The sequence below is a fragment of the Schistocerca gregaria genome, chromosome 3, assembly GCF_023897955.1.
Source record: "Schistocerca gregaria isolate iqSchGreg1 chromosome 3, iqSchGreg1.2, whole genome shotgun sequence".
Lineage (NCBI taxonomy): Eukaryota > Metazoa > Arthropoda > Insecta > Orthoptera > Acrididae > Schistocerca > Schistocerca gregaria.
The window spans coordinates 20,015,712-20,025,315 of NC_064922.1; the positions used below are offsets into that span (position 1 = coordinate 20,015,712).

The 9,604-nt window shown below is 49.3% G+C and overlaps 3 non-coding genes across 3 annotated transcripts; all 3 read left to right on the forward strand.

The window, feature by feature from the left end:
- Positions 1 to 220: 220 nt before the first annotated feature.
- On the forward strand, positions 221 to 294 carry Trnaa-agc (transfer RNA alanine (anticodon AGC)). The gene has a single exon. It is a non-coding gene; the product is annotated as a tRNA-Ala (tRNA).
- A 1,386-nt stretch (positions 295 to 1,680) lies between these two features.
- On the forward strand, positions 1,681 to 1,754 carry Trnaa-agc (transfer RNA alanine (anticodon AGC)). The gene has a single exon. It is a non-coding gene; the product is annotated as a tRNA-Ala (tRNA).
- A 5,752-nt stretch (positions 1,755 to 7,506) lies between these two features.
- Trnaa-agc (transfer RNA alanine (anticodon AGC)) lies at positions 7,507 to 7,580 on the forward strand. Its single transcript has one exon. It is a non-coding gene; the product is annotated as a tRNA-Ala (tRNA).
- Positions 7,581 to 9,604: the final 2,024 nt, after the last annotated feature.

Sequence of the window (9,604 nt, forward strand, 5' to 3'; positions counted from 1 at the left end):
GGACAACACGTTCGTCTTACTCAGAGCGGTGTCTGAACTCTATTTTCGACGTTATGCGTGCCACTTTCATTGTGGCCAACTACGATTCGATACAGAATGCACGAAACCTGAAAGACACCCTCACTGATACATAGAGAGTAGTGTTTGTCTGCGGAATAATGGGAGTGCAAGGGTCTGTGACGTTGATATGAATGTATGTAGCACTACTAGTTATCGGGGGGGTGGGCGTAGCTCAGATGGTAGAGCGCTCGCTTAGCGTGCGAGAGGTACTGGGATCGATACCCAGCGCCTCCAGAATTTTTAACACACCTACATGCGCACCTTGCCATGCAAGTGGAATAATTCCCAACCGGCAGAGGTGTGTAGGCAGATACGAGCGAACGATTAGCATCCACAATTGCGCCGATTTCACGTAAATCCCACTGCACGTTCCCATTCTTTGCGTGCAGTCGGCTGCTACTGGTGTTGCTGGTTGTGACTGCTGATAACAGATGCCGTAGCAATCAATTCATGGAGTGAGTTGTATGTTTTGCGATAGTCTGTCTCTGACAAGGAAGCACAGGTGATATAGGTGCGAACACAGGAAGCTTGCAGCCCCTCGCTGCCTGCAGACACAGAGCAGCCACACTAGAAGAGCGGCCTAAGCCGTAGGCGAAATGTGCTCATTCGCTTTGGCGCGACGTCGAACTATAAATAAGGCTGTCACTAGCGTGAGCGTCGTGTAAAGTGGGAAAAGTCATCTGCATGGGTGATTGCCAAGTTTGGGGAGCGTTTCGTAGTACGATCAGTGCAAAGGGGACGCGGAAACTTATTGTGTCCCAGTGTTTTGCAGTTGGACGACAAGAGATTTACGCAGTAGCAAAGAGCGAGGCACTGAGTTGGCATGAACAATGGAGAGCACAATGGGGCTCGAGATGTGCTTGTTACTTCAGGTGCTGTGTGATTGTGGACAAGGAGTGAAATGGACCAATTTGTGACCGCCCTTTCAATTTAAGACGTTCAAAACAGACGGAATTTGCATTCGTAATACCAGAGCATCGAAACTACTTGGAACTCTTGTGTATATGAACGTGTCCGCGCCTTTGTATTCTGGTACCTTCGCCGCTACAAACCAACCAACCATCGTGTCCGTGCACATCAGAGTCGCAAAGAATGGAGAATAGCCAGGCTTGGTCGTGTGTGTAGCTGTAGCTCAGTTGGCAGATCGTTGGCTTAGCGTGTGAACGTTCTCGGGTTCAAGCCCCGGCTCCTCCATGTTTTGTGGTCAGTGCATGGTAAGTGTTGGTCGCGGCGAACATAAACGCACGCAAGAAGTTGCAAAACCAGCGTCACAGACTGATATGATGTATACTGTCATAAGGAGAGCAAGGTGTAAGTGTGGGGACCGGCTGTTATCGTGGTGTCATCGAGTGCAGATCTGTCTTAGGTATCACGGCTTAACGTCATTGAAGTCTAGAGGTGGACAACACGTTCGTCTTACTCAGAGCGGTGTCTGAACACTATTTTCGACGTTATGCGTGCCACTTTCATTGTGGCCAACTACGATTCGATACAGAATGCACGAAACCTGAAAGACACCCTCACTGATAGATAGAGAGTAGTGTTTGTCTGCGGAATAATGGGAGAGCAAGGGTCTGTGACGTTTATATGACTGTATGTAGCACTACTAGTTATCGGGGGGGTGGGCGTAGCTCAGATGGTAGAGCGCTCGCTTAGCGTGCGAGAGGTACTGGGATCGATACCCAGCGCCTCCAGAATTTTTAACACACGTACATGCTTACCTTGCCATGCAAGTGGAATAATTCCCAACCGGCAGAGGTGTGTAGGCAGATACGAGCGAACGATTAGCATCCACAATTGCGCCGATTTCACGTAAATCCCACTGCACGTTCCCATTCTTTGCGTGCAGTCGGCTGCTACTGGTGTTGCTGGTTGTGACTGCTGATAACAGATGCCGTAGCAATCAATTCATGGAGTGAGTTGTATGTTTTGCGATAGTCTGTCTCTGACAAGGAAGCACAGGTGATATAGGTGCGAACACAGGAAGCTTGCAGCCCCTCGCTGCCTGCAGACACAGAGCAGCCACACTAGAAGAGCGGCCTAAGCCGTAGGCGAAATGTGCTCATTCGCTTTGGCGGGACGTCGAACTATAAATAAGGCTGTCACTAGCGTGAGCGTCGTGTAAAGTCGGAAAAGTCATCTGCATGGGTGATTGCAAAGTTTGGTAAACGTTTCGTAGTACGATCAGTGCAAAGGGGACGCGGAAACCTATTGTGTCCCAGTGTTTTGCAGTTGGACGACAAGAGTTTTACGCAGTAGCAAAGAGCGAGGCACTGAGTTGGCATGAACAATGGAGAGCACAATGGGGCTCGAGATGTGCTTGTTACCTCAGGTGCTGTGTGATTGTGGACAAGGAGTGAAATGGACCAATTTGTGACCGCCCTTTCAATTTAAGACGTTCAAAACAGACGGAATTTGCATTCGTAATACCAGAGCATCGAAACTACTTGGAACTCTTGTGTATATGAACGTGTCCGCGCATTTGTTTTCTGGTACCTTCGCCGCTACAAACCAACCAACCATCGTGTCCGTGCACATCAGAGTCACAAAGAATGGAGAATAGCCAGGCTTGGTCGTGTGTGTAGCTGTAGCTCAGTTGGCAGATCGTTCGCTTAGCGTGTGAACGGTCTCGGGTTCAAGCCCCGGCTCCTCCATGTTTTGTGGTCAGTGCATGGTAAGTGTTGGTCGCGGCGAACATAAACGCACGCAAGAAGGTGCAAAACCAGCGTCACAGACTGATATGATGTATACTGTCATAAGGAGAGCAAGGTGTAAGTGTGGGGACCGGCTGTTATCGTGGTGTAATCGAGTGCAGATCTGTCTTAGGTATCACGGCTTAACGTCATTGAAGTCTGGAGGTGGGCAACACGTTCGTCTTACTCAGAGCGGTGTCTGAACTCTATTTTCGACGTTATGCGTGCCACTTTCATTGTGGCCAACTACGATTCGATACAGAATGCACGAAACCTGAAAGACACCCTCACTGATACATAGAGAGTAGTGTTTGTCTGCGGAATAATGGGAGTGCAAGTGTCTGTGACGTTGATATGACTGTATGTAGCACTACTAGTTATCGGGGGGGTGGGCGTAGCTCAGATGGTAGAGCGCTCGTTTAGCGTGCGAGAGGTACTGGGATCGATACCCAGCGCCTCCAGAATTTTTAACACACCTACATGCTTACCTTGCCATGCAAGTGGAATAATTCCCAACAGGCAGAGGTGTGTAGGCAGATACGAGCGAACGATTAGCATCCACAATTGAGCCGATTTCACGTAAATCCCACTGCACGTTCCCATTCTTTGCGTGCAGTCGGCTGCTACTGGTGTTGCTGGTTGTGACTGCTGATAACAGATGCCGTAGCAATCAATTCATGGAGTGAGTTGTATGTTTTGCGATAGTCTGTCTCTGACAAGGAAGCACAGGTGATATAGGTGCGAACACAGGAAGCTTGCAGCCCCTCGCTGCCTGCAGACACAGAGCAGCCACACTAGAAGAGCGGCCTAAGCCGTAGGCGAAATGTGCTCATTCGCTTTGGCGCGACGTCGAACTATAAATAAGGCTGTCACTAGCGTGAGCGTCGTGTAAAGTCGGAAAAGTCATCTGCATGGGTAATTGCCAAGTTTGGGGAGCGTTTCGTAGTACGATCAGTGCAAAGGGGACGCGGAAACTTATTGTGTCCCAGTGTTTTGCAGTTGGACGACAAGAGTTTTACGCAGTAGCAAAGAGCGAGGCACTGAGTTGGCATGAACAATGGAGAGCACAATGGGGCCCGAGATGTGCTTGTTACCTCAGGTGCTGTGTGATTGTGGACAAGGAGTGAAATGGACCAATTTGTGACCGCCCTTTCAATTTAAGACGTTCAAAACAGACGGAATTTGCATTCGTAATACCAGAGCATCGAAACTACTTGGAACTCTTGTGTATATGAACGTGTCCGCGCCTTTGTATTCTGGTACCTTCGCCGCTACAAACCAACCAACCATCGTGTCCGTGCACATCAGAGTCGCAAAGAATGGAGAATAGCCAGGCTTGGTCGTGTGTGTAGCTGTAGCTCAGTTGGCAAATCGTTCGCTTAGCGTGTGAACGGTCTCGGGTTCAAGCCCCGGCTCCTCCATGTTTTGTGGTCAGTGCATGGTAAGTGTTGGTCGCGGCGAACATAAACGCACGCAAGAAGTTGCAAAACCAGCGTCACGGACTGATATGATGTATACTGTCATAAGGAGAGCAAGATGTAAGTGTGGGGACCGGCTGTTATCGTGGTGTCATCGAGTGCAGATCTGTCTTAGGTATCACGGCTTAACGTCATTGAAGTCTAGAGGTGGACAAGACGTTCGTCTTACTAAGAGCGGTGTCTGAACTCTATTTTCGACGTTATGCGTGCCACTTTCATTGTGGCCAACTACGATTCGATACAGAATGCACGAAACCTGAAAGACACCCTCACTGATACATAGAGAGTAGTGTTTGTCTGCGGAATAATGGGAGTGCAAGGGTCTGTGACGTTGATATGACTGTATGTAGCACTACTAGCTATCGGGGGGGTGGGCGTAGCTCAGATGGTAGAGCGCTCGCTTAGCGTGCGACAGGTAGTGGGATCGATATCCAGTGCCTCCAGAATTTTTAACACGACTACATGCGCACCTTGCCATGCAAGTGGAATAATTCCCAACCGGCAGAGGTGTGTAGGCAGATACAAGCGAACGATTAGCATCCACAATTGCGCCGATTTCACGTAAATCCCACTGCACGTTCCCATTCTTTGCGTGCAGTCGGCTGCTACTGGTGTTGCTGGTTGTGACTGCTGATAACAGATGCCGTAGCAATCAATTCATGGAGTGAGTTGTATGTTTTGCGATAGTCTGTCTCTGACAAGGAAGCACAGGTGATATAGGTGCGAACACAGGAAGCTTGCAGCCCCTCGCTGCCTGCAGACACAGAGCAGCCACACTAGAAGAGCGGCCTAAGCCGTAGGCGAAATGTGCTCATTCGCTTTGGCGGGACGTCGAACTATAAATAAGGCTGTCACTAGCGTGAGCGTCGTGTAAAGTCGGAAAAGTCATCTGCATGGGTGATTGCCAAGTTTGGTAAACGTTTCGTAGTACGATCAGTGCAAAGGGGACGCGGAAACCTATTGTGTCCCAGTGTTTTACAGTTGGACGACAAGAGTTTTACGCAGTAGCAAAGAGCGAGGCACTGAGTTGTCATGAACAATGGAGAGCACAATGGGGCTCGAGATGTGCTTGTTACCTCAGGTGCTGTGTGATTGTGGAAAAGGAGTGAAATGGACCAATTTGTGACCGCCCTTTCAATTTAAGACGTTCAAAACAGACGGAATTTGCATTCGTAATACCAGAGCATCGAAACTACTTGGAACTCTTGTGTATATGAACGTGTCCGCGCCTTTGTATTCTGGTACCTTCGCCGCTACAAACCAACCAACCATCGTGTCCGTGCACATCAGAGTCGCAAAGAATGGAGAATAGCCAGGCTTGCTCATGTGTGTAGCTGTAGCTCAGTTGGCAGATCGTTCGCTTAGCGTGTGAACGGTCTCGGGTTCAAGCCCCGGCTCCTCCATGTTTTGTGGTCAGTGCATGGTAAGTGTTGGTCGCGGCGAACATAAACGCACGCAAGAAGTTGCAAAACCAGCGTCACAGACTGATATGATGTATACTGTCATAAGGAGAGCAAGATGAAAGTGTGGGGACCGGCTGTTATCGTGGTGTCATCGAGTGCAGATCTGTCTTAGGTATCACGGCTTAACGTCATTGAAGTCTGGAGGTGGACAACACGTTCGTCTTACTCAGAGCGGTGTCTGAACTCTATTTTCAACGTTATGCGTGCCACTTTCATTGTGGCCAACTACGATTCGATACAGAATGCACGAAACCTGAAAGACACCCTCACTGATACATAGAGAGTAGTGTTTGTCTGCGGAATAATGGGAGTGCAAGGGTCTGTGACGTTGATATGACTGTATGTAGCACTACCAGTTATCGGGGGGGTGGGCGTAGCTCAGATGGTAGAGCGCTCCCTTAGCGTGCGAGAGGTACTGGGATCGATATCCATCGCCTCCAGAATTTTTAACACACCTACATGCGCACCTTGCCATGCGAGTGGAATAATTCCCAACCGGCAGATACAAGCGAACGATTAGCATCCACAATTGCGCCGATTTCACGTAAATCCCACTGCACCTTCCTATTCTTTGCGTGCAGTCGGCTGCTACTGGTGTTGCTGGTTGTGACTGCTGATAACAGATGCCGTAGCAATCAATTCATGGAGTGAGTTGTATGTTTTGCGATAGTCTGTCTCTGACAAGGAAGCACAGGTGATATAGGTGCGAACACAGGAAGCTTGCAGCCCCTCGCTGCCTGCAGACACAGAGCAGCCACACTAGAAGAGCGGCCTAAGCCTTAGGCAAAATGTGCTCATTCGCTTTGGCGCGACGTCCAACTATAAATAAGGCTGTCACTAGCGTGAGCGTCGTGTAAAGTCGGAAAAGTCATCTGCATGGGTGATTGCCAAGTTTGGGGAGCGTTTCGTAGTACGATCAGTGCAAAGGGGACGCGGAAACTTATTGTGTCCCAGTGTTTTGCAGTTGGACGACAAGAGTTTTACGCAGTAGCAAAGAGCGAGGCACTGAGTTGGCATGAACAATGGAGAGCACAATGGGGCTCGAGATGTGCTTGTTACCTCAGGTGCTGTGTGATTGTGGACAAGGAGTGAAATGGACCAATTTGTGACCGCCCTTTCAATTTAAGACGTTCAAAACAGACGGAATTTGCATTCGTAATACCAGAGCATCGAAACTACTTGGAACTCTTGTGTATATGAACGTGTCCGCGCCTTTGTATTCTGGTACCTTCGCCGCTACAAACCAACCAACCATCGTGTCCGTGCACATCAGAGTCGCAAAGAATGGAGAATAGCCAGGCTTGGTCGTGTGTGCAGCTGTAGCTCAGTTGGCAGGTCGTTCGCTTAGCGTATGAACGGTCTCGGGTTCAAGCCCCGGCTCCTACATGTTTTGTGGTCAGTGCATGGTAAGTGTTGGTCGCGGCGAACATAAACGCACGCAAGAAGTTGCAAAACCAGCGTCACAGACTGATATGATGTATACTGTCATAAGGAGAGCAAGGTGTAAGTGTGGGTACTGGCTGTTATCGTGGTGTCATCGAGTGCAGATCTGTCTTAGGTAACACGGCTTAACGTCATTGAAGTCTGGAGGTGGACAACACGTTCGTCTTACTCAGAGCGGTGTCTGAACTCTATTTTCGACGTTATGCGTGCCACTTTCATTGTGGCCAACTACGATTCGATACAGAATGCACGAAACCTGAAAGACACCCTCACTGATACATAGAGAGTAGTGTTTGTCTGCGGAATAATGGGAGTGTAAGGGTCTGTGACGTTGATATGACTGTATGTAGCACTACTAGTTATCGGGGTGGTGGGCGTAGCTCAGATGGTAGAGCGCTCGCTTAGCGTGCGAGAGGTACTGGGATCGATACCCAGTGCCTCCAGAATTTTTAACACATCTACATGCGCACCTTGCCATGCAAGTGGAATAATTCCCAACCGGCAGAGGTGTGTAGGCAGATACAAGCGAACGATTAGCATCCACAATTGCGCCGATTTCACGTAAATCCCACTGCACGTTCCCATTCTTTGCGTGCAGTCGGCTGCTACTGGTGTTGCTGGTTGTGACTGCTGATAACAGATGCCGTAGCAATCAATTCATGGAGTGAGTTGTATGTTTTGCGATAGTCTGTCTCTGACAAGGAAGCACAGGTGATATAGGTGCGAACACAGGAAGCTTGCAGCCCCTCGCTGCCTGCAGACACAGAGCAGCCACACTAGAAGAGCGGCCTAAGCCGTAGGCGAAATGTGCTCATTCGCTTTGGCACGACGTCGAACTATAAATAAGTCTGTCACTAGCGTGAGCGTTGCGTGAGCGTCGTGTAAAGTCGGAAAAGTCATCTGCATGGGTGATTGCCAAGTTTGGGGAGCGTTTCGTAGTACGATCAGTGCAAAGGGGACGCGGAAACTTATTGTGTCCCGGTGTTTTGCAGTTGGATGACAAGAGTTTTACGCAGTAGCAAAGAGCGAGGCACTGAGTTGGCATGAACAATGGAGAGCACAATGGGGCTCGAGATGTGCTTGTTACCTCAGGTGCTGTGTGATTGTGCACAAGGAGTGAAATGGACCAATTTGTGACCGCCCTTTCAATTTAAGACGTTCAAAACAGACGGAATTTGCATTCGTAATACCAGAGCATCGAAACTACTTGGAACTCTTGTGTATATGAACGTGTCCGCGCCTTTGTATTCTGGTACCTTCGCCGCTACAAACCAACCAACCATCGTGTCCGTGCACATCAGAGTCGCAAAGAATGGAGAATAGCCAGGCTTGGTCGTGTGTGTAGCTGTAGCTCAGTTGGCAGATCGTTCGCTTAGCGTGTGAACGGTCTCGGGTTCAAGCCCCGGCTCCTCCATGTTTTGTGGTCAGTGCATTGTAAGTGTTGCTCGCGGCGAACATAAACGCACGCAAGAAGTTGCAAAACCAGCGTCACAGACTGATATGATGTATACTGTCATAAGGAGAGCAAGGTGTAAGTGTGGGGACCGGCTGTTATCGTGGTGTCATCGAGTGCAGATCTGTCTTAGGTATCACGGCTTAACGTCATTGAAGTCTGGAGGTGGACAACACGTTCGTCTTACTCAGAGCGGTGTCTGAACTCTATTTTCGACGTTATGCGTGCCACTTTCATTGTGGCCAACTACGATTCGATACAGAATGCACGAAACCTGAAAGACACCCTCACTGATGCATAGAGAGTAGTGTTTGTCTGCGGAATAATGGGAGTGCAATGGTCTGTGACGTTGATATGACTGTATGTAGCACTACTAGTTATCGGGGGGGTGGGCGTAGCTCAGATGGTAAAGCGCTCGCTTAGCGTGCGAGAGGTACTGGGATCGATACCCAGCGCCTCCAGAATTTTTAACACACCAACATGCGCACCTTGCCATGCGAGTGGAATAATTCCCAACCGGCAGATACAAGCGAACGATTAGCATCCACAATTGCGCCGATTTCACGTAAATCCCACTGCACGTTCCCATTCTTTGCGTGCAGTCGGCTGCTACTGGTGTTGCTGGTTGTGACTGCTGATAACAGATGCCGTAGCAATCAATTCATGGAGTGAGTTGTATGTTTTGCGATAGTCTGTCTCTGACAAGGAAGCACAGGTGATATAGGTGCGAACACAGGAAGCTTGCAGCCCCTCGCTACCTGCAGACACAGAGCAGCCACACTAGAAGAGCGGCCTAAGCCGTAGGCGAAATGTGCTCATTCGCTTTGGCGCGACGTCGAACTATAAATAAGGCTGTCACTAGCGTGAGCGTCGTGTAAAGTCGGAAAAGTCATCTGCATGGGTGATTGCCAAGTTTGGGGAGCGTTTCGTAGTACGATCAGTGCAAAGGGGACGCAGAAACTTATTGTGTCCCAGTGTTTTGCAGTTGGACGACAAGAGTTTTACGCAGTAGCA